Source organism: Neovison vison, chromosome 2 (assembly GCF_020171115.1).
Source record: "Neovison vison isolate M4711 chromosome 2, ASM_NN_V1, whole genome shotgun sequence".
In the NCBI taxonomy this organism is placed as follows: Eukaryota; Metazoa; Chordata; class Mammalia; order Carnivora; family Mustelidae; genus Neogale; species Neogale vison.
Genome location: NC_058092.1, coordinates 74,597,010 through 74,621,524, shown reverse-complemented (window position 1 = coordinate 74,621,524; position 24,515 = coordinate 74,597,010). Strand labels below are relative to the sequence as shown.

General features: G+C 40.3%; 1 long non-coding RNA gene across 1 annotated transcript in view; it reads right to left on the bottom strand.

The window, feature by feature from the left end:
• The window catches only part of LOC122900163, a 69,441-nt gene extending 47,439 nt beyond the window's left edge, over positions 1-22,002 (bottom strand). Inside the window, exons 1-3 of the long non-coding RNA XR_006383190.1 lie at positions 21,981-22,002; positions 7,884-7,995; positions 1,017-1,067 (exon numbers count right to left, since the gene is read on the bottom strand). This is a non-coding gene — a long non-coding RNA (uncharacterized LOC122900163). The remainder of the gene's footprint in view (positions 1-1,016; positions 1,068-7,883; positions 7,996-21,980) is intronic.
• Between the last annotated feature and the right edge of the window lie 2,513 nt (positions 22,003-24,515).

Sequence of the window (24,515 nt, the reverse complement as noted above, 5' to 3'; positions counted from 1 at the left end):
GAACTTTTGCCTTTAGCTCAGAGAATTTCCATTTTTAGTTTACAGAGCTTTTTCTGGTTTGTGTCATTTTGTGTCTGTCCATGTGTCTTAGCATGTGATGTTGAAAGCAGGCATAGAGAGCACTGGAAATCTGCTGTCATGTTATTGTGAAATTTAAAATAAAACTTTACCTTCTTAAAGTATATGCTGTTGTTGAAAAGGAAATGTTAAGAAGGCAGCTCTGGATTTATGTTTGTTGAGCTGTTGGAAATGAAGAGAAGCTCAGTGGAGCTCAAACCCCTATTGAGTTATTAACATGTTCCTGTTAGTTTTTGAGGGATGGCCTCTGAAGAAACCATTGGAATATTATTGAAAGTTTTATGATGAGATAAAAATTCAACAGCTAAAACAAAAACCACGCATTAGTCAAAAATAATGGTAGGATACAATTTCTAGGGCTACTAAAATACTGTTTTGGTTTTCATTAAGCCGAGAAGTAAAATGGAGATCTTAAAAGGAAGTAAATTGAGTTTAGCCCAGACACATTGGTTGAGAAGAAGCACAAATCTCACTTTTTTACTTTCTACGATCAAAAATGGTAAACCTTTTGAATTTCAAACCTATGAGATGAAAACTCTATAAGAAAACCTATGAGTAGAAAACTCTAATAAAGAGCTTTTGCCTTATAAATGTGATTTTAAAAAAGGAAACATGATTGATAAAATCCAAGTAGAACACAATATGCATAAATATTCTATAAATAGAATAATTTAATCAGTATAGAAATGACTGACTTTAACATCTTAGGGATTCAACATGAGAAAATTATCAACTTATCCCTTTCATATATTTTCAGAATAAATATACTTCAGCATAAAACAAGTCCATAAGCAATTGAAGGCTTGACTGCAGGAAAGTAGCATAAATAAAGTAATGTATGTTACTTATGTAATAAAAAGCAGAGATAAACCCTCTCATATACCCAACCTCCACCAAAAAACAAAACAAAACAAAAAAAAAGCAACAAAACCTCATACCTTAAGGAAATTCTTGGAGTGGGGGTGATGCCATGTAAAGTACGTTGACATCTAAAGAGAGCATTTACAAATTTTAGAATTAGACAGAATATTGTTCTGAGAGATGGATGGGATAAAGGTTTGTGGAAGATTTGCAAATACGTTTCCTCAGAATTTTGGTAAGATCCTGGTACTTATTTTTCTGTATTTGAAATATTTTTTTTCCTGAGAGTAAACTGGGCACCTGGTGGGCACTAAATCAGGAGCAGAGGTGGTAGTTAAGAGCATGGACTCTGAATTTAGACAGCCTGAGGTCCTAGCTCTATCATTTACAAGCAAGCAATTTCCCCCATGTGTCTCAGTTTTCTCAGGTGTTAAGATAGAAACAAAAGTATTTAACACTCAGATTTGATGGGTCAGGGTGGATACAGAGTGTATGTAAAGATGTCTTTGCTCAGTGGTACATGTGGACCCTACAAAAATGATTAGATAATGGAGACACCAGCTATCACTCTGTAATAGCACTGATGATGTAGGGAGGAAACCTCGATCAAGTGGATTTGTATAATCACCCTTCTTTTTAAATAGGTGCTTGGTATTCTTCTTGAGTGGGAAATAATTAGAAGCTAGAAGGTGTCAACCTTGAGATGGCAGCAAGATGATTGCCACACTTAGTAAGAGCAAGGGTGAAGCTAGGATGAGCCTCCAACATTAAGTGGTTTTTGGTTATAGCCCTGTTAGGCAGTCAGACTCCAGAGCAAGTAACTGCATTATGGGCAGTCAAATCTGGGACGTTTCCTCTTCATATCTGCTCTTGGAGTCACCACTAGTGTTTGCTTGCTTCTGAATCTTCCTTCTCCCAGAAATAATATATCCACTTGTCTCCAGGACACTTTTCTCTCTTGGTTTTCCTCCTATCTCACTGAATGCCATTTCTCAATCTCTTTTGCCATTATTATTATTATTATTATTATTATTTTATATTCCCAGCCTCTAAGTGATGGCATGCCTTATTTGGAATTCTCCCTTTCTTTTTTCTGCAGACACTCCCTAGGTGAGCTTCTACAGGCAGGTATTCCAAAATAAACTGTCATCCCAAACTTGACTTATCCCTGGAACTCTTATTTCCTGTATTTCATCGGTTCTGCATTTCCAGTTGTATATCTAGTCAACCTCTCAATCCTAACACAAGAAAAGAGTTCCAGCTTCCTGCCTTCTTCAGCTCACCAAATTTCAACTATGCTTCTTAATTACTCAGGTCCTAAAACTTGAGTTCATCCTTGATTTGTATTTTTTCCCTAATACTCTAAATCCAATCTACCAAAACATTCTCTATCAGTGCTGTGTTCAAATATATCTACAACATGAAATTTTTCACCACTTCTATCCACTTTAATCGCCCTCCTTCAGGTCCGGGCCATCATCTTTTCTTTCCCTTTCTCTCCCTTACTGCAGAGCCTCCTAAGTAGTTTACCTCCTACAACCCTTGTACCTTTACCGTCTATTCTCGAAGTAGCAACTAGAACTACCTTTGAAAAATAAGTTATTTGGTTGCCATACAGTAACCTAACATAATAAAAAGATAAATAAAATTTGGAAAACAAGTTATATAATATCACTTCTCTGTTCAAAGCACTCTAAGATGTTCAACATTATCTGGAGTAAAATTGACATATTTGGTTCTCCATTTGCTAGCTGACTCAATTTTGTCTTTCTGTTTGGATACTGTTTGCTAGCCACATTGCCTCCCTTCTTGTTCTTCAAACACTCCAAGCATCTTCCTTTCTCAGGCCCTTTGAACTTATTCATAGCTCTGCCTAAAATGGCATTACCCCAGATAGGCAGAGGACTTGCCTGTTAACTTCATTCAAGTTACTTCTGCTCAAATTTCACATTATCCTGGAGGATTCTCCTCTCCAGTCCATTCTAAGTAGCACTCCCTCCATGCTTTTACCTCCTGTTCTTGGGTTATTCTGTTTCTCAGAATGTAACACATTTTAGATTGCTTATTACGTTGCTCTTTTTGGTTTACTATGATAGTACTGATACCTAGAAAAGTGCCTACCCCATGGTTAGAGAGAAATAAATATTTATTAGATGAGTGAATGTCTGGGGTTAGAATAGAAGAGGGCAGTTCTATCCTACCAGGGGGAAGGGGTCTCTTCCAATTCTTGACAGGGATCATTGAAACCAAAGCTGAGTTGGACAGTAAGTACTTAAGATAGTTCCTATGCTTAGTGAGGCTCTAATAAACATCTGATTTAAACTAAGCTGTCTAATGATTTAAAAATGCCAGTACTTTATGAGACATTTCCTCCTAGAGCCATGCTATTTTCAGTCAAGAGTAGTTTTTAGAATCACTTTTGTAAAGAAAAAGTATCCCTATATACTACCCCTGAAAGACTGACAAAGTTTTCTTTAAAATGTATTCATGCCATTTCTGGGACAGGAGACAGTTTGACCACACATTAAAATAAGACTTTTGGAGCTGGGGAACTCTCTTCTTCCCTTCTCCCTGAGGTCTCTACTCTCCCTTCCAGTTGGATCTCTTGGTCTAAGCCTGGCTAAACAAAGTAAACTGCACATATATTAATAGGAAAACAGCTGTTGAGCTGTTGCAAGAGCAATATCACCAACTAATATTAGGGCAATATATTTTAGTCTCTGAAGACAAAGAGCTTTCAGTTCACCTTTGCATTATAACATTTGCACATTCATAAAAAAGGGGGAGGGGAAGGTATTTCAAACCAAGAATTGGAGCCCTTCAGAGAAGACTGAGTTAGGATTCAGATCATTCACCCTGGAAGGGAAAAATAACAGAGCCAAGACATTGTTAACCCATATTTGTAAAGTGTTTTGTTGATTTGCCTGTTTAACCAACATTTCTGGCTTTTTCCACATACCAGGGAACTTGAAAGCAATTCTGTTACTAGCCTCCCTGCCTAGGCTCCTCTGTTCTCCTATGGTGGAAATCTCTGTCTTCCTCCTGGGCCTCCCTGTCTCTTTCAATCCGCCTATTCCATCTCCTTTTCAATCCAAGAAGCTTTCACTCCTATCTCCAGCACACTTTCAAATTTGCCCTTCTGTGAAGTACAAACTGTGGGTACCCTTTCCACCACTTCACCTTATATGCTACTTTTTATTGGTGTGTAGTTAGTGTGTGCAGGTGAGTGTATATGATTTGTCTCCCCCAACTAATTTGGAAGGTTGATGGGAGCAGAGAGTAGGTTTTTGTACATTGGGCTGTCTCTCGAAGAGTCTCCCAGTGCTGTGTACACAGTTGGCCTCCGTGAAGTCTCACTGCGGAAGTGGGTGTATGTGAGAGTGGATGCCCATGGTGTTACTAGTGAGGAGTCTACACTTTCTGCAGTCTGGATCTGCTGCCCACTCGCTGTGTGACTTGTGCCAAGTTGACACATAGTGGGGAAGAGAAGTGTCTTCCTCATGGGTGGTTGAATTGCTTGAGGGATAATACACACTAATTTGACTAGTTCGGAGCCCAGGAAATGGTAAGTTCTTACTACATGTTGACTTGAAAGTGAGTGACCAGACAGACAGGAGTTCAACTCTGCCATTCACTCACTGGCTGTCTGACTTGGAGATATTTTTAAAGACTTTCACACCTGTATTTTCCTTACAGAAACCTTAATGCTTATCTCACGGAGGCGTTATGAGGACCAAATGGGGGTGTTACGAGAGATTTCCCAATGAGTTAGTAAATGTGACTTTGTTCATTTATTTCTGGAGCTGATCACTCCTTGAGCTACACGAATGGATTCCATTTCAGCTCATTACCTTGACTCTTCAGTTCTTGTGGCAGAGACTACCAGCCAGCTGCCCAGTTCTGCTCTCCTTCTTGGAACACAGAGTTAGACCATATTTCCTTAAGCTCCCTTACACGCAGCTATGTCAGATGACTGCAATATCTCCACTGGAATGTGAACAGAAATGCTGCATGCTATTTTCAGGAATTCCTGCAAAGACCCTTCACTCATTCTTCATGCAGTTTCCTTTCCACTGGATGAAGATGATGACTGGACACATGGGGATGGTGGAGCAAAAAAGATGACAGGGAAGAGTAGTTTCTTGGATGACCAGATAAAAGCTGCTTTACCAACCCAACCATCTGTCCAAGAGTCTTATATGAAAAAAAAAATAATAATAAACTTCCTTTTCATCAACCACCAGAAGTCTAGGATCTCTTTGTTATTACAGACTATGTTACTCTATTTTAATATACACCTCCTATCCTACCCTCCAAATTCTCATGCCTAAAAGTTGCTCTGTGATATTAAGCACTGGGTCGTGTCAGCGCTTAGTAGTATTTCTATTAGCAGCAAATGAAAGTCTTCTCTTTCTAGATCTGTTGATTCTCAGGGTGAAAAATGTCACGTCTTTTCTTTCAGTAATAAGGATAAAAAATTCCATTGATCATTTTTTTTTTGTCTTTTGAGTATTCTTTGTCATAGAATTTTTTCATTTCCTATTGGGTTATTTATCTTATTCTTTTGGGATTTGAAAACCTTTAGATGTAATCATTATTATCCCCTTGTTATGTTTGTTGTTTTTAACAATAAATGCTTCTTGATACATAGTCATTAAGTTGACCAATCTCTTCTTTATGGATTCTTCTTTTGATCCCGTGTTTTAAATCTCATTTCTAACCCTAAGATTAGATATGTATTTTCTCTATTAATAACGTCATGAGGCTGAATGCACACTACACTACCCACACTTGCTTTCTGGGCTATCGTGTCACCTTGCATTCCAAAGTATTTAGCACTGATCTCTAGCTTCTTTTTAAAATCAGACAACTTTATCTTACTTAGTCACTTTCCTTTTTATTTCTAATTAAGCATGTGGGATCTAAGTGATCTGAGGAATATTTCCCTCTCTAATGTTCTAACTTTTATTCTGTCAGTATATCTCTCATATCTCTTTAAGTTCTTTGTTTAATTTATTAATGTTCTCACTATTGCTTTGAAGATTTCATTAACATGCTGTTTACCCCTTCAGATGCTATTAGTGATGATGGTCCAATAAAACAGAGTTAAACTGATTCCCCCATTATCTGATTAGCCAGTCTGCACATTCTAACCTGACACCTTCCTATATTATATTCATCCCATGTTTGCCGTATTCAGATATTTAAGATCTACATATTCAGCCAATTTAAATTAATTTAGCTATCAAGATTTCATGAGATGCTGTACCCAGCACTTTGCTATGTGCACTATCAAACTACAAGATCAAATAATCATCTACCACATTCCCTTTAGCTAATATAATCTTTGTGATTTCAGCCAAAAAGTTTCTAGTTAGTCTAATCTGTTTTATTCTTTGTGAATCTAGGCTATTTATTGCCAGAAGCCCTGTTCTCTCAGAGTTGGATTATCTCTTAAGAGCAGTATGGATAAATTTTCTTCATTATAGGGCTTGAAATATTGAGAAGACCAGCAGCTTAGCAGTTACCAACTAAGCAAAGAGTGATGTAATTCTAATATCAATTGATCAATCAACAAGCTTTTATTGAAATAACCATGTGCACAGTCCTGAGTGCTAAAAGGGATATAGACTATAAAATGTAGATTGTTTTAGTCAAGGTTCTTCTGGTTGCAAGTCAGAGAAGCATGACTCAAGCTAGTTAAAGCACCGAAGGAAACTTACTGGAAGATTCTGGGTTGGCTCATAGAATGAAAGGAAACAGTTTTCTAGCCATGAACCAGGAACACCAGAAATGAAATTAAAAACCTGGGTCTTGATGCTTTGAAATCATGTCTCTCTTTTTTTCTGCCTCTTGTTTTTGGATGTCAGTTTTCTCCTTTTATACATACCAGGGAATGTGTATTAGTCGGAGTTCTCTAGAGAAACAGAACCAATAGGATGGATATGCAAATATATGTGGATATATGTATAGATATGTATGGATATACATATATATGTACAGATTTATTACAAGGAATTGGCTCACAGGATTATGGAAGCTGGCAAAACCCAAGGTCTGCTGAGTGAATTGGCAAAGTGCAGATTCAGGAGAGCTGATGTTCGTTCTGGTCAGAGTCCAAAGTCCTGAGAACCAAGAGAACTGCTGCTCATATATTTCTAATCCAAAGGACTATAGGTTCAAGACCCAGGAAAAGCCAAGAATTCAGATGGAGTCTGAAGGCAGGAAAAAAAGCCAGAGTACCAGTTTGAAGGCAGCCAGAAAGGAAGAATTCTCTTTATTTGAAGAAAGGTCAACCTTTCTGCTTTATACAGATCTTTAACTGATTGGACAAGACCCATCCACATTAGGGAAGGCAATCTGCTTTACTCAAGTCTATCAATTTAAATATTAATCACATCAAAAAACACCCTTACAGAAACACCTAGAATAATGTTTGACTAAGTGTCTGGGTGCCTTGTGGTGGCCTAGTCAAGTTGGCACGTAAACTTAACCATCACAGAATATATCTAATATACCTGCCATTAGCTAGGAGGGCTGACTCTAATGGTTTACATAGCAAACAGACAAGAGAATTTTTTCCTTTCCTTTCCTTTGGGAAAATCCTTGAGAAGAATTCCTATTAGTTATTCTATAGACAAATCACTATGACTACCAGGATGTAGTATTATAAGTGATCCAACCTTGGTCACATGGCTATTTCTGTGATTGGAAGATAGGATGGAATATTTTGCATATAGAGTAGCAATTTGGATCCCCAATAGACCATACTATATTATTAAAATTAGCAAGAAGCAGTTCCTCAAAACAAATAGAAATGGAATACTCAAGTGCAGAGAACACAATAAATAGCCACCATACAGACCATGCACTCAAAAAACCTGCAAGCTACTTAGAGGAACAAAGCCAACACAGTGATTCCTAAGCAGCATATAAGGACTTACCCCCACATTGACATATCCAAAAAGTGCGTAGTGGTTCACAGTGTTGAAAAGTCCAGAAAATCTGTTCTAATCAGAGAATGTTTCATAAAAGCAGTAGGATTCAAACTGGACTCTGAAAGAATGACAGGTAGATAGATTAGTGAAGGCCTTTGAGTTCGGGACAGTGAGAAGGAAGTGACCTGGATTAGTTACTGAGACTTCCAGAGCAGAAAGAAAGGAAGTGGTCAGTTATGGAAGGACTCAAGGAACCACTTGTAGAAACATATCCAAAACATTTTCCCCATTAACCTTCTTTGCTAAGTCCTCTACCTAGATGCAAGATTTTTCCCCCCATCTCTTTTTGTTAGCTGAAACTTGGGTGTTCCTTAAAGATCCATTTCTTCTTTACTAGTGTGACCATGCTTTTTCATCCAGGCTGGATGCTTCTGGTTTAAACTGGGAGTGGCCTCAGCATTTTTCTCATTCTTTATGTGACTTCCAAACCATCATTCCTTTACTCCCCATTAAAACTCACTAGTCTTTTGGGATTCTTGATGTTAGACCATTGTGGTCCTTTTACCAACTCATTTCTCCCTAGCTTTGGGTCCCTGGAGACTTTGAAACAATCTTTGTAGTCCTCATTTCCATCCCAAGTTTGGTGACATCATGAGCCCATGTGTGATATCTATGCAAAAATTCTAAACTTATGCTTTTGTCTTGTTCACCTCTAAAGACTTTGTCTACCTTTTATTTCCCCCTCCCTTTACAATGGCTACTCTCTAAACTCGAAACCTCCCAGAATGGACCATGCCTTTTTTAGTCTTAAAAGCAATGAGGTTGTATCTTACGCCTTCTCAGCAGGTTTTTCTCTATCCACAACTGATTTATCTCCCTTTCTCCACTTGTATAGGATGGGTGTTTATTCTGTTCTAAGCCAGTCTTTCCCGTTTATCCTTGACTCTTGATTCCTCACTTTCCCTCAGAGACCTTAATCCATTTCTCGTCACCTTCGCCTTAAGTACATTCTACTTTTGAGGGGAAGGGGAATGTCTTCTTTGCAGCTCATAAACTTGCTTACATTTTCTCCTGTTGCATACCTCTCTTGTTATTGAACTTTTAGGAAATAAGCAGACTATTTTGCATTCTTACTTTCTAAACCCTTCCTAAATCCTACTGCAATCTTCCTTATGGTCAATTCCAGTGGAAATGTTCCAGAGCATATCACTCTGTGTCACCACACTCTCTGGTTTTCCACAATCCTCTCTGTTCCTTTTAGAGATAATTTGTTAATTCCTTTCTTAATTTTGGTTTTCCCCCAGGCTATGACACTTTCAGAATTTCCTGAGTGATCTCACCTGCTTGCATGGTTTTCAGCTGCCACTTTTAGGCTGATGATTGTGTAATCTGTAAATCTGTATCTTCCGTCTAGAACTCTGTTCCAGGTTTTAAACTTAGATATCCATTTTTTCCCACTGATATATCCATCTGGATATTCCATTATTGTTTCAACATCAATAAATGCAAAACTGAACTGATTACCAAAATCTCCTTTTCCAATAGTATCCTCAGCTTCAGGGATCTCTCCAAGCTAGTCATCCAGGTTAGAAACTTTCAGAATCCAGGGATTTGTTCCCTAATCTGATGTTCCCTACTCTCTTATTTAGGATTTCCTTACCTTTCTCCAGGACTACGAAAATACTCTCGTAAATGGCTCTTAGTCTTCCTTTTTTTCACTAACTCATTTCCCACATGTAGCAGGTGGAGGGATTTGTCTAAAATTCATGTTTGATCATCTCTTTCCCCCTTAGTATCCTTCAATGATTTTTCCCATTGTTTTCATGTAATGTAACTTCATAAACCTTAATATTAGACACCAGATCTTCCCTCTCTGATTGATTTAACTGAGTACAAAATTTCTTATTTATCTTCCAACTTAATTTTCTATAACATCAGCAGATGGAATTGAATATAGATCCCTATCATACCGTTCCTTGCATCTGGCCTTTGCTCATGCTATAAACTTTGTCTTGAATGTCCTTTCTCCTTTTCTTCAATTATTCTACTCATTCTTTTAGACACTGTTCAAGCATCATTTTGTACAATACATCCTTCACATCATCTGGTTGGGTTAGGTGCCTATGTCTGTCACATCAGTGCAGGAAACAAGAGGCACTCCAGGTATTTCTAGGAGGAAGAAATTTATTACCAGAAATTTGATGATTTTAATATCACTATCAATTTCTGCATTAATTAGGAAGATTTAGGTAACATTGAAAGCATGTATTAACCTCCAAACCCATAGCTTAGTATAACAAAGTATTGCTACTTTTCCATCACTACAATGGCTAACTTGGGTCAATAGCTGGGAATCTACTCTGCTTTACTTAGTCACTTAGAGACTCAAGCTGACAGGGACTCAAATACCTTGTACCTGTGCCAATTAGAACTTCTTGTCTTTTCAGTTGCCCCCGCAAGTGAAGAGCCTGAAGAATTTCATATGGCTTATCACTGTCTTATCCTGGAAGTAAAACTTAATCACTTCTGCTTGTTTTATTGGCTAGTCCCTATCATCTAAAACAGCACTGAGATATACAGTTTTCCATGTGCCAGGAATAAAGGGTGCTAGATATCAGTATGGGTAAACTGAAGTTCAGAGGGGTTAAGTAAATTCCACACTTTGCACAGTTAAAACTTGGCATAACTGGGATCCAAATTTCATTATTGTTCAAAAATGTCTGTTGTCCTTCTTTTGGTCTCTTCCTATTGGTTCCCCCCCCCAAAGGAGAGGCTTCTAGCCTTTCCAATGGCTAAGTTGTCCTGGACCAAGTGAGGGTGAGTGAAAATAGCACACGCCCCTCCCAAGTGGAAGGCTTGGCCGGCACCCTGCGATTCCTGCATTGCGCTCCTCTGTCTTCTACAAGAGCAGCAGTTTCCCAAACAGGAGCTGTACCTTCAACCTGGAGTGAAGAATGTGTGGAGCAGAGTTTCAGGCAACCTGCTGGCAATACTTAACATGAGCAGAATATAACTTTGTGTTGTTGTAAGCCCAGGAGATTTCAAGGTTGTTCATTACCTTAGCATAAACTAGTAAAATCTAACTAATGCAAATACTCAAGAACTCACAAAATCTTACCCCAAACTGATCATCCAGGATTCAGAAAGGACTGGAACCTAAGCAACTATATAGAATATCAGTAAAAGCCCATGGATAAACTCTACATGGCCTTGAATTAGAATGATTTATATCAAACTCCTTCTGATTATGTGTCTCTGATCAAGATACATATTCCAAAGGGAGAGAGTGACAGTCTTTTTTTTTTTTTTAATTGACATATAACGTATTATTTGCTTCAGGAATATAGGTCTGTGAATCATCAGTCTTACACATTTCACAGCACTCACTATAGCACATACCCTCTCCAATGTCCATCACCCAGCCATCCTATACCTTCCCCCCTACCCCCCAGTAACCCTCAGTTTGTTTCATGAGATTAAGAGTCTCTTATGGTTTGTCTCCCTCCCCGGTTCCATCTTGTTTCAATTTTTTACCTCCCTACACCCCACGGTCCTCCACCCTGCCTCTCAAATTACTCATATTAGAGAGATCATATGATAATTGTCTTTTTCTGATTGACTTATTTTGCTTAGTGTAATACCCTCTAGTTCCATCCACATAGTTGCAAAAGGCAAGATTTCATTTTTTGATGGCTGCATAGTATTCCTGTGTGTGTGTGTGTGTGTGTACCACATCTTCTTTATCCATTGATCTGTTGATGGACATCTAGGTTCTTTACATGGTTTGGCTATTGTGGGCATTGCTGCTATACACGTTTGGGTGTGCACATGCCTTTGGATCACTACATTTGTATCTTTAGGGTAAATACCCAGTAGTGAGATTGCTGGGTCATAGGGTAGCTCTATTTTCAACTTTTTGAGGAACCTCCATGCTGTTTTCCAGAGTGGCTGCACCAGCTTGCATTCCCACCAACAGGGTAGGAGGGTTCCCCTTTCTCCACATCCTTGCCAGCATCTGTCGTTTTCTGACTTGTGAACTTTAGCCATTCTGACTGGCATGAGGTGGTCTCTCATTGAGGACTTGATTTGTATTTCCCTGATGCTGAGTGATGTGGAGCACTTTTTCATGTGTATGTTGGCCATCTGGATGTCTTTCTTACAGAAATGTCTGTTCATGTCCTCTGCCCATTTCTTGATTGGATTGTTTGATCTTTGGGTGTTGAGTTTGATAAGTTCTTTATAGGTTTTGGATACTAGCCCTTTATCTGATATCATTTGCAAGTATCTTCTTTCATTCTATAAGTTGTCTTTTGGTTTTGTTGACGGTTTCCTTTGCTGTGCAAAAGCTTTTGATGAAGCTCTTGGTGAAGCTCTTGATGAAGTCCCAATAGTTCATTTTTGCCCTTGCTTCCCTTGCCTTTGGCGATGTTTCTAGGAAGAAGTTGGGGCAGAGGTCGAAGAGGTCGCTGCCTGTATTCTCAAGGATTTTGAGGGATTGCTTTCTCACATTGAGTTCTTTCATCCATTTGAGTCTATTTTTGTGTGCAGTGTAAGGAAATGTTTCATTCTTCTGGATATGGCTGTCCAATTTACCCAACACCATTTGTTGAAGAGACTGTTTTTTTCCATTGGACATCATTCTTTCCTGCTTTGTCAAAGATTAGTTGACCATAGAGTTGAGGGTTCATTTCTGGGCTGAGAGTGACAGTCTGACTGGTCCAGAATGGTCACCTGTCCATCTGCTCCTCTGCCAAGGAGAGCCGAGGCTGATGAAGGACAAACCAAAACAGCTGAGACAGGCCGTCCCATTGGGACCACATGGAATAGAGTGGGGGTGATTCCCCAAAGCAAATCAGATGCTTACCTCCAAAAGAGGGGAAGAAATGGCATGTCTAGTAGCAATCCACTAAAATAACAGTAATTATTCATTATTGGCATGTCCCCTATCTGTCTCATTCTCTCTCCTTCGTAACCATGTGAAATCTTCTTCCCTGCTTCCCAAACAGAACATCCTTAATAACCTTGTAGAAGTCTTTTATTTGGCAGTGCCCAGCTTCCCGTCCCCTCTGCTCAAATCAATAGGAAAAAATAAAGATAATCTACATTAATTTGGTTGCAGTTGTTGTAACATCCCCTGAAACCTTGAAGTTCAGCAGTACTGGGCCAGCTTGAAGAAAACCTTTCTGACAGGAAAGCGAGTTTCAAAAAAAATGTTCCCCAGTTTGCTAGGCTTATAAGCCTAGGGCAAGTTTAATTAAACTCAATGGAGCATTTTAAAGTGAAGAAAAAATTAGGACAGCAAGAAAAACGTGTTGATTGTTTCCTAATTATGCTGTGGACTTTCCCTCTAATGCATCCCCCCTCCTTTCCCTCCCTAAATAAAACAACTGGCACGTTAAGTTTGCACAGAGAAGATTACATCTCAACCATGCGTTCTCCACCAGCCTGTGCTTCCCATTCTACTCTGGGGCTTTTTGGAGACTTTCATGCTTTTGTTATTTCATGGAGATACTTAATCAGATAAGAGAGAGAGAGACAGAGAGACAGAGATTCAGGGAACACATTAGACTCCAGCAGTTTTAACCTTTATGTTAACGAGGACCCCTCTGATCAGCCCCTCCTACCGACATGGACTCCTTACTTTGTAATAGTTAGCTCATTGAACAGTCTGTATTTTTAAAACCATGATGAATTTACATCCTCGTTTTTATTCTGCGACATGCGTTAACACAAAGTGATCTTTTCAGAACAGGATAACTGTACTGCCAATCTAATTACATCCAAAAGGGAAAAAAAAAACCAAAAAACCCAAAACCCGAACTTGTAATCCATTCATGTCACTAATGGTGTCCCACTCTGTGCCGGGCACTGTACATGTAGTCTTGTTTATGAGTAAGTAGACCATCTCTATTAGGATTTGAGATGTAATACAGAAACTCATGGATCTTGGAGATTCTAGAGCCCCTGGCTGGGAAAGTGAATGCCAGAACTGTAGTGACTGTTCACCTGCCAACGAGAAGACTGTAGGTGTGGACAGGAAGGGAAAAGATGACTTCAAGGTAAAACCCTTGAGCCAGACGAGTAGCACATAAAGAAAAATGCATTTTTGTGTCAAATGGTGCTTCAAAATTCTTTGAAAAGAAATAAAGGTAGTTAACAATGTAATAGCACTTACTGTGAGCCAGCTACTACTGTGAGCCATTTACATATATTAACTAATATTATCATGTTGGCATTCTAATAAGGCACAGAGAAGTTACATGGTGGGCCCAAGGTCACACAGCTAATTAGTGTCAGTACCAGTATTTGAAGGCCTATAATCTGGCACTTAATTTACTTTAAGTTTGCACATCAAAGACAGTCACCTTACATGGCCTAATAGAGAAAAAACATGGGAATCACACTAAATTCAACAGTTCCAAACTTTTACAGCACAAAAGACCTCTTTCTTTGTTTTTTGTTTTTTAAGATTTTACTTTTTTGTCAGAGAGAGAGAGCACAAGCAGGGAAAGTGGCAGGCAAAGGGAGAAGCAGGCTCCCTGGGAGCCAGATGGATGAGGGGCTCAACCCCAGGACCCTGGGATCATGACCTGAGCTGAAAGCAAACGCCTAGCCAACTGAGCCACCCAGGCGCCCCTTTGTTTTCATTCTTCTCATTCTTTCCTTTCTTTTCTCTCCCTACATGGGATCCTATGCTTTGAAAGATAATGACTACTACCTCATAAAAGGAGGGAGAGCTCAAAATGAAATTAACTTCATTCCATTCCATTTAAAAATAAGTACGTCATTTAAAATTTTAGAAGACTCTAGAAGAATGTATGTTAGAAAGCTACATTAATAATAATACAGAGCTGGAGTGCCGGCTTGCTCAGACAGTAGGGCATGCAACGTTTGATCTCAGGGTTGTGCATTCAAGCCTCACATTGGGTGTAGAGCCTACTTAAGAAATAATACAGAGGTAAAATTGTCCCCAGATTTAGGAATCCAGGTAAGCTGAACTACAAAGTCATTTTGGAATCTGATATATTAGATTAGGGTCCCTGTTAAAACCTATACTATTTCTCAACGTTTTGTCCCCCATTCAAAAATGATTCTCGAAAGCAACAATTTTCAAAAGTTTTGGGGTAGACAACTTGGAGCATACTTGGGTGATATATTAGAATCACTAAGGGAATATGCTAACTTCGAAGAAAACCTTCAAGTGATTCTGAAATGCCTATAACTGGGCATGGGAGTGAAGTTGCTTCCTCCCTCCTGCCTCCGAGTGCTCAGAGCCCAGTGGAGAATCCCTGTGCTCTACTCCAGCCAATCATCAGCTATCCTCCCCCTCCAGCCAGCCCATGCGGAGCCAGGCAGTCCAACCCAAACCACAGCATTCTAGAGTAGGTGTGGAGTCTTGGTGAAGACTTAGGCAGAGAGCAAATGGCAGCTTGGCTCTGGCACAACTGGCTGGGAGTGTGCTCAGCTCAAGGCGCCTCCCTGGGCTGCCGCTTCTTCACCCACCAGATGTGGGCATTGGACCAAAATCTGTCTACAGAGCAGTTTCAGCTCTAAATGTATTTGACCTACAGAACAATGTGCCTGCCTAATATCAACTCCCACATTTGCCAGGCTTGGTCCTTCAGGTGGATGGTCCCTGAGAACAAGAAAGCAGATTCTCCAGCTGAATATTTGAGGCCTTGAGAATGTTGACCCCTTCTTCTTCCGTCCTTTCCATCTTGCTCTTCAAATGGTTCTGGCTGGTTTTTTTTTTTTGTTTTGTTTTGTTTTGTTTTGTTTTTACTATTAAAACTCCCCTTAGACCTTACCGCAGTTTTAGAAATACCCTTTTTCTTTCTTTTGCTGGAAATCTATTTTTCATCTTCTAGAACTCCATAATCTCCGTCTTTCAAAATCTCATCCAAATTTCATGGCACAGTCAAATGTTACTTTCTTCTTTAGATCTTTAGACTGATTGGATCAGACTTCTGGGCAGGAGGGACTCATTCCTCCCCAGTGTTTTCCTTCCATCCCTCATAGGAATGTAGGTTGTAATGCCTTCTCATAAAGTTCAGGTTTCTAAACTGCAGCATGGGGTATTTGAGGCCAGATATTGCTTCATTATGGGGGCCTGTCCTCTCCCTTGTAGGATGTCTAGGTGCCTCTTTGGGCTCTACTCTCCAAAATCCTGTAGCATACCCCACCCGATGTAACAACCAAAATTTTCTCTGGAATGCACCAAATCTCCCCTTGGGGTAAAATCACACCCAGGTAAGAATCACTAGTCTAGATACTTGTGTATATATCTTAGCTTCTCTTCCCCCACAGGATTGAGCTCAGTACATGGTAACATAAATATTTATAGAAGAATAAATTAATAAACCAAGTTGAACAATTAGTTGTATAATGAATGGGTTTCTGTCACATCATCACAATTCTGCTATCTGTGCTATTAAATCTTGAGCTAAAAGAAATAAGCAAATATTTGTGGTGGTCTGCTGGAAAGGTCCCTTGGCAGGACTCATATTCACCAAAAGTTTCTCTTAAACTTGCACTCTGCTTGACTCTATTCTGAGGGATAAGCAGCTTGAGCTTGTCCTGTGTTCTTCCGTCAGGTCTGTACTAACACTTTCCTCCTTTCTAATTGTTCATCCAGGTAGGAAAAGGAAGTTGGCCTTTTTTTTTTGAGAAGACAGCGTGTTTGTGTTCATGGTGCTGGCCAGGGCTGAAAACAGTATCAGGGAACAATGTCAGTGGCACAGGGGAATAGCAGAGGGGAGAGGCTGTGGCTTGAGAATCAGAGATTCAGAAGAGAGGGCAGGCCTTGAATGACTGTACAGGCTGGAGCAAATTCATCTGTCTCCACATAGGTAGTCTTTAGGAGATGGTGAGGCATTTCAAAGTAGGGCTTGTTCTTGGATGAGTAGACATTCTGGCCTCAAAAAACTAAGTGAGGGAGTTGAAATGGGAAGGAGTGTGGGAGAGTGAGCAATGCATATGAAACTCTTCCATGTCAGTGAAACTCTTCTATGGTCAGAGCCCACGGGGTGTTGTAGGGGTGTCACAGTCCAGGTCATCAAGAAGGGCAAGTTCTCTCTCAAAGATGCAACAGCATTTCAGGCACTTGCCAGCAACTGGAACCAAGAGCAGGGCCAGGACAGAAAGCAAAAGCTGAGAGGTTGTATGTCTGTATCTCTGGTGGGATTTCAATTTTTAAAAAGATGCCAGCTTGTTGAGTCAGTTGTTGTTCTGGATTATTTTCTCCCTTATATTAGCAAAGTTCATTGAGAGCCGACTTAGGAATCTATGCAATAAGACTGATGCCTGTTCTAAACCCATTGCCTCTTTTCCTTCCAGCTTAAACTCAGTCACTATCAATTTTTCCACTGCTTCTCTCAACTAAGGATTTTATGAACTGGTCCTGGGAATCATTCAGTATTGTTCTATATTAATAATATAACAACAACACCATGACTGTAACAGTAATCACCCCACCACAGCAACAGGTAAAGATTTAGGAGTACTTGCTGTGGGACAGGTATCACGCAGGGTCTTTACATATATTGTTCATAATCCTCCTAGCAATAACCCTATACTCTCATTTTGAAGAGAGCTAAGGCTTAAATTGTTTAATAAATCCTTGATATAACAGAGCTGATAATTGGGTAGATCTAGGATTTGAGTTAAAATCGGTCTGATTCTAGAAACTGTGTTCATAACCAAGAGATTATAATTGCCCCCACAGCCCCTAACATAGAACTTTTGATAGGCGGTTATTCCAGTAAAGAACATAACAGTCACAGAAATGTACCTGGCCAAGCATCAGAGTCACCCTGTCCCAGTCTCTCTGTCAGTCCGGAGCACGTACCGGCCACAGGAGCAGATGTTCCACACGTGCCTGTGGACTTTGCCGTGGATCCTGGAGTTTTTTGAGGTGTGTTAATGCTTTGAGATCTGACACTCAAGTGAGCTTGTAGAGCTCCACAAACCTTACCTGTTGTATTTGTTCTCAGTTTCACTCTCAGATTTTGGTATCAATTGGGCAAAAGTGAAAAAAAAAAAAAAAGAATGTCATTGATGTTTTGAGGTTGACTGACTTCTGAGAAAGAAAAGAGAGGCCTTTAAAGAATTTAAATCCTACCTGACTGGTGGTTGAGGGTAGCAGCCCTCATAAACTACGCCTGTCTCCAGCCTGACCTTTGTCCCCCTCTCGGAATCAAAGTCCGTGGAGCCTTTCTCTGGTTCCTACTTTGAATCTGGCCCAGGTCAATAGCCAGTAAAAGGAAATTGTGCTGAATTATCACAATTTTTATTTGTGCTGACTTATTGGAAATCAGGCAAGACAGATGAGGTGCAGTATCTGCACACTTGATTACCCCCTTCCCCAATTTTTTCTGTGGTTTCATTTTGGATCTCTTTGCTACAGCATTTTAGCTCTAACTTTGGGCACTGAATCATGCTCCGATGTCCCATCAAGCATCTCGGTAATGTGATAAATTCATCCAAAGTCTCACAGTGCCATCCTGCACGTGACAAATGCAATAACACGTCAGGCTCAGAATGATACCCATATTAGGCAGATACTCCCTCTGCTGACAGCAGGTGTTTCTGCTTTATCTGAAAATAATTCACTGAATAGATAATTGGTGAATCCCCAGTGGGAACGAAACTTGATTCTGTCTGAGCATAGGTTACCAAGTGTACCACCATAAAATAATTGATTTTGTGATATATTAAGTGGGGACGTACTCAAGACTCCTGAACTTTTCACTTAGGGCCTGGGGCTGAAGTTGAACTAGGCTCCCAAAGGTGAAGAACCCATGCATGACACGGGCAGGGCTTCACACTCCGACAGCCAATTTAACTTCCATTTTCTTTATTAATCTAATATGTTCTACCTTTCACCAGGACGTGATGTGCAGGGAGTTTCATTAAAACGGTTGAGTTGTTATTGGAGATCATCACCGAAGAAATGTATCACAAAAGTCAAGAAAGTCTGAATCGGTTTTTATGCTGTTGTTTTAGAGAAGAGGTTTTGGATGCTGATAGGGAAGTTGCTCTAGCTATAGGGCGAATTTAATTGCGTTTTTGAGAAACTTCTTTTAATCCTATAATAACAAAAAAATTAAATCAGTGCTGACATTTTTTGTTGCCAGAAGAACGTAGTAAAAGGGTAAAGAAATAATTGTTAGTTCTGAGAATATAATTAGCGACTTTAATGCTTTAATCTAAAAAATGCATATTTTGAGCCTAGGTGAATGATTAAAGAAAAGATATTGAAAGTCTTTGAAATTTCTAACTGTGTTTGTTTTTAATCGTGAGTTATGATCACTATAATTAGCTCATTTAGTGCATTTATAATGTAAACAAATATAAATTTCTACAAGTTCAGGGATATTTCAGGGCAAATAAGATTGACATCGTGACCTGTGGCTCTCTGAATTAAGCCTTCCTTATACTGTCTGGCAGAAGTTTATTCTCTGCTGGGGCAGGGGGAAATGTAGGGGAGAAGAAGGTTACAGAAACCAAGATAAAACATTGGGAGACTAGAGTCAAGGTTGTGTGTGTTTGAAGATTTATTCGAAAGGGGGGATAAGCTTGTTCCCATGAGTAGCCTGGGCTCCCTTGGGCCCATCAAGGTTGGGCTGTGTTTCCACTCCCCCTGTGCCCTTGGCTGGAGCCTGAGGCTGGCTCTGAGTGCGAAGCAGTGGAGAAAGGGCCAGGTTATAGATAAAGGAGAGCTTGCTGATGCTGAGCCTCTGGGAAGGCAGAACCCACTCTCCTGCTCTATCTCTACCCTGCCCCACCTTGACAGAACCACGAAACCTCATTACTATGCACTAGAAAAGGGAAAAAGGAAAAAAAAAAAAAACCCAGAGGGATCTGAGGAATGAACTTTTTGGGGGTCTTATGTCTCTCAGAGGTACACATTAAAATTCTCTCTTTCATTCATTAATGTGAATACAAGCTGCCTGAGAAAATAGCTGGTGGGACCTCCCTTAATGAATCGTGGGGCTTTTCTATGCTCTAGAGGCTTAAAATTGGGTTTCATCCCACTGAGGATTTTTTTTTTTTCCTTCTCCTTCTGTCTTCTTAACACTGCATGTTTGGTTATATTTCTAGGACTCACCTAGGCTGTGACCTGCCATATCTAGTTCTAATCGCTCATATGATTAGATTAGGCCACCCACAGATAGGCAAGGAGGGGCTAGTGTCAGAGGCTCCCAGAAGTTCAGGTATTTTTCCAACATGATTTGAAAGTTTCTACTCTGTCAATCATAAGCGATCTAACTTGTTCTTGTGAAGTCCTCATACTGCTTGGTTTAGAATAGGCCAAGTATGGATGTAAAAATCTCTCTTGCTTTCAGGGTTTTTACCGTGGCTTGAAATGGAATCAACTCTTTTGAGAATTTCATGACTTAGTTTCTTTAGACTTTTGACCTCAGCTTGCTTGATTTTCTCCCTGGCTTCCAGATGTGCTCAGCTGCTCCATCCCGCTATATTCATGGCCCTCTCCAACAGTTACCCTCCAGATCACCCATCTGGGGTGTTTTCTTGAATCCTGTTGCTAGTTCTCTTCCTAGGTATATCTCTAAGTTTTCTAAGGAAACATCATGTGTTTTCTATCAGTCTCTATCTGCAGGGCTCACAGATAGGGGATGCTCAATTAACGTTTTCCTGAGAATGATGATCATGGACAGAAAAGTCATGTCAACATCATTCTGCTCCTCACTCCCACCATAGGGAAACTTAGGAGGACCAGGAGCCCTCAGTCATAATTGCAGGTCTTTAGGCCAACTTGTCCGGAACAGGTAGGGAGAATGGCTATGGAGAGAGCTTAACTAATCTAGGTAAGATGGTGGTAGCAAGAGAAATGCTGAGATGTATCTTTCTGCCCGTGCAATTTGAGAATTAGTTGACATTGTGATGGCAGATTACAAGGTGTTCATGGGTCAGCCCTGAGAAGATGCCAGAAGACCTCACGCTGGGAACCATGGAAACACTTAGCAGTACAGTCGCTCCCTTCCATACAAGCTGAGAAACACAGAGCTGTTTTTCTGATGGGAAGGGTATTTGGAAGTCTAGTTTAAAAGATGTTGTTTTCTGCAGTTTCTCTTCGTAATTCTTTTTTTTTTTTCTTCGTAATTCTTTTAACTCGTATTTAATCTACTTTTATTGCTACCCATATATTTTAAATGCAAACAAATAAAAAACCCCAGTGTGTCATGTTATTTAGAGCAAGATTAATTAGGAAGTATGTATAGAGAAAGGCAGAAAAAGAGGGGCATAAATATAAATACTTAAGAGCAATGACACAGTTATCTAAGGCTCCAGAAACCGTTCTAGATCACTCACCGTTTGTTTGTTTAATGTTTCCGAGTGTCTGCTCTGCCAGGTATTATGCTAACACAGTTTTATTTGTTTCTTGTTTAATATTGTAAAGCTACTCTATATCTATTCTAAATCAATGAAATGTACAGTCTCATAGACTGTCCAGTGTGTTGGGCCGTTTAAAAATGTGTGGCATCTTTAAGAACCGTGATATTCTGGACTTTGCGCTGTTGACAGAGAGCTACTCTGTCCCTACTTGTTTACCAGTTTGCCAGTAGGCTTCTAAAAAAGCCAGATAATTTTTCTTTAGTGGGACCCATGAAGAATTTGGTATGGGAATGCCAGGATAAAATTCTTAAAAAAAAAAAAAAGATCCATTAAAAGTCTACCATCAGCTTCAGGGGCTCTATTTCCTATCTTCGGGAAACATTTGGTCGCTTTAAGATTTAGCGCACACGGCGCAAGGAGTTAATATTGTACAGCCGAAGTGAGCAAACTAATAAAGGAAAAGGCGGTGCTTCCTCTGTAGGATCAGATCTGTTACCCATTATTCGGTTCTGCTGCTGAAGGAGAAAAATAAGTCTTGGATATTACAGCTGTCACTGTGACATCTGTTGTTCCGGGATCCGTGACTGCGTCAGTCACTGCCTGACCCAGACCATCACCGTAACACTCTGTCCACTATTAAACTGTGAAAGGCCCTCGCCCTCCAGGTGGTACTTCAAGGTTGACATACCAAGGTGTTCGTCTTTGTCCCCCCGAATGCCTCGCAGCTGAAAAATACAGCCTTACTTTGTGCAGAATTGATGGCCAGCCAAGTCTCCCAGGGTTCAAGGGGAGCAGCAGAGAGCAAGAGTTCTTGAGGCGTAGCCCCGTTCTGCTCTTAATCACTTGTCACAACTCCTGGAGAGCTTCCGAGCATTCAGAGGGGTCACTTTTTGTTCTTCGTCGCCGGTCCTCCCTCTCTTCGGAACAGATGAGCCCAGCTCTTCCAACCACAGTGACAAAGCAGCATACACATATCCAGGCTCATGAAACAGATATGGGAGGGGCTGAGTCTCTGAGTCCTCCCTCATAGAGGAAGAAGATTTTACTTTCAGAAAGTTCCTCTAAATCCAGCCCTCCCTCTGGCTGTATGTGTTTGGTTCAAATCCTTAATGACTTAAAAGAACGGCCACGGCTGATTTAAACACAAACTTGGCGCATCATGAGAAGAGAGTATCACGTGAGTTACCAAAATCAGGCGTGCCCATACATTTACAGGAATGTAATAAATATGTAAAGTGAGGCACATCTCTGCTGTAAAGAGCTTTCCTTCCACAGGCTTATTTGCTTATTTGTCCATTTATCCATTCTTTCCCTGGGAACCTATTTATCGAGACTCCAGAAAAGCACTGTGCTGGGAACTAGGGTCCACTGGCATTCGAAAGAGAGACCTTCTCTGCACTCATGAAGTTGAGCATGACAAGAAAAAGCAGGGTTCCCATCTCTATTTGTGATACAGATTTCTCCTGTGTATCAGGAAAGACAGAAAAGTCTAAACCACTCCCAGCCACAGAGCCATGTGAGAGTCAACAAGAAGCGGTTTACTTTCATTACACAATGAAGGCACCAGATGATCTAAATCACAAAAGAAAACACAAGAGCCACAAGCTGTTTGTCACATGATATACTTCAATTTCCTTTCCTTACTCCCGGTTCCCTACAATTTCTAGCCCTAATTCTGCTACTAGTTAAATGTATGATCTTAAGCAAAGCACTTAACTTCTCTAAACCTACCTTGATTCTCTCACACGTGAGATTGCTTTTGTTGATGTCAAAGTTTTCCTTCTTCTTCTTCTTCTTTTTTTTTTTTTAACCTGGAAAATACCCTCTTCTCTTTCAGACAAGCTTAAATTTAAATTCACGGGTCTTTACAGTACCTCAGGACATTTGCAGCAGAGACCTAAGCATTCTGGTTGAGCAGGCAGGATGGGGGAAATAAAAGGGTCTGTGCTGCTCCAGCAGACTCCGAGGAGGCCGGGGTTCTCTGCTCACCTGGAGAGCCCCTGGAGTCTGGGCCCGAACAAAGACACATTATCCGGACCTGGCAATATTTACCCAGCTCGGAACACAGCAGAAGTCTTGGCAAGAGACAAACTTGGGGACCGCACTCTGCAGCATCTGCTGTCGCTTTGTAGGCTCCCATTTGTGGTGCGAGGTCTTCTCTTTGTTCCTCTCTTCTTGTCTGTGTACTCTGGACACAGTGCTTGAAGGTTTAAGTAGTCACTACCCAGTGAGTGTTGTCATATTACATAATGGCTGCACTGGTCAGAGGGGCAGGTGCCCAGACGTGGGGAACGGAGACAGAGGAAGAATGCACTAAAAATTAAATCTCATTTTATGTGTTCTCTATAACAAAAATTAGCTTAAGTATTTAGGCAGTCACTGTCAGTTATATAATAACTGAAAAAAACAATAAAATGTTGGGTAAAATTGAAAAATCAGTAGAGGCCTCCAAGAGCCCTTGAATATTTTTCCCACTGACCCTAAATTTTAGACCTCTGCTTTAGTTATTCGTGGCTCTTTCTTTGCATGGATTTCCTCTCACAAACAGCCAATATGCTGGGGCCTTTGCTGATCAGATCAAGTATTTGGAGAAAAAGGAGATCAAAAGGCCCTGTTTAGACGAATGGGCTTCTGAAGTAGCAAGCCTATGAACACCATGTGAGGTTGAAGTCATGACAGAGTACTTCAGAATCTGGAATATTTTTTAGGTTTGTTTGTTTGTTTGTTTGTTTCTTTCTTTCTTGAGAACAGAAATTTGGAAGTAGATACCCAAAAGTCCTTTTGCCCACTGGCCGAACTGGCCCTCTACTTCATCATTCCTTTTCAGAAGCTTTCAGGCTCTCTAACTCTATAAAAGTAGTAAGACACATTCATTTACACTGACAAGGATTTTAAAGTTTGTGTTAGTGGACTATAAAGAGTCTTTCCCAGGAAAAAAATTACTGAAGTATTTTTATGCCCTTGTGATTCAGGACTAAGACAGAGGAAGAAACGTGTTTTTGGAACTTAATATATTTTTTAAAGTTGGCACTTAAAAGCCACCTCTTAGTTCTTAACTATCTCAAGGTAAAGACAGTGTTAAATTACTTACTTATGGTGGGAGCCTGTCAGATTGAACAAGTAGCCGAAAGACAAGGGAACCATGGGCAACCCCAAAAACGGAACAGTGCAGAGTGGGCAAGCATGGGGCTTGAGATGGCCTTGAAGGAGCGAGACAGAGATGGGTGGAGATGGAACCTGGTGCCATGCCTCAGTAAAACCCCAACGGGAGAACGTGCG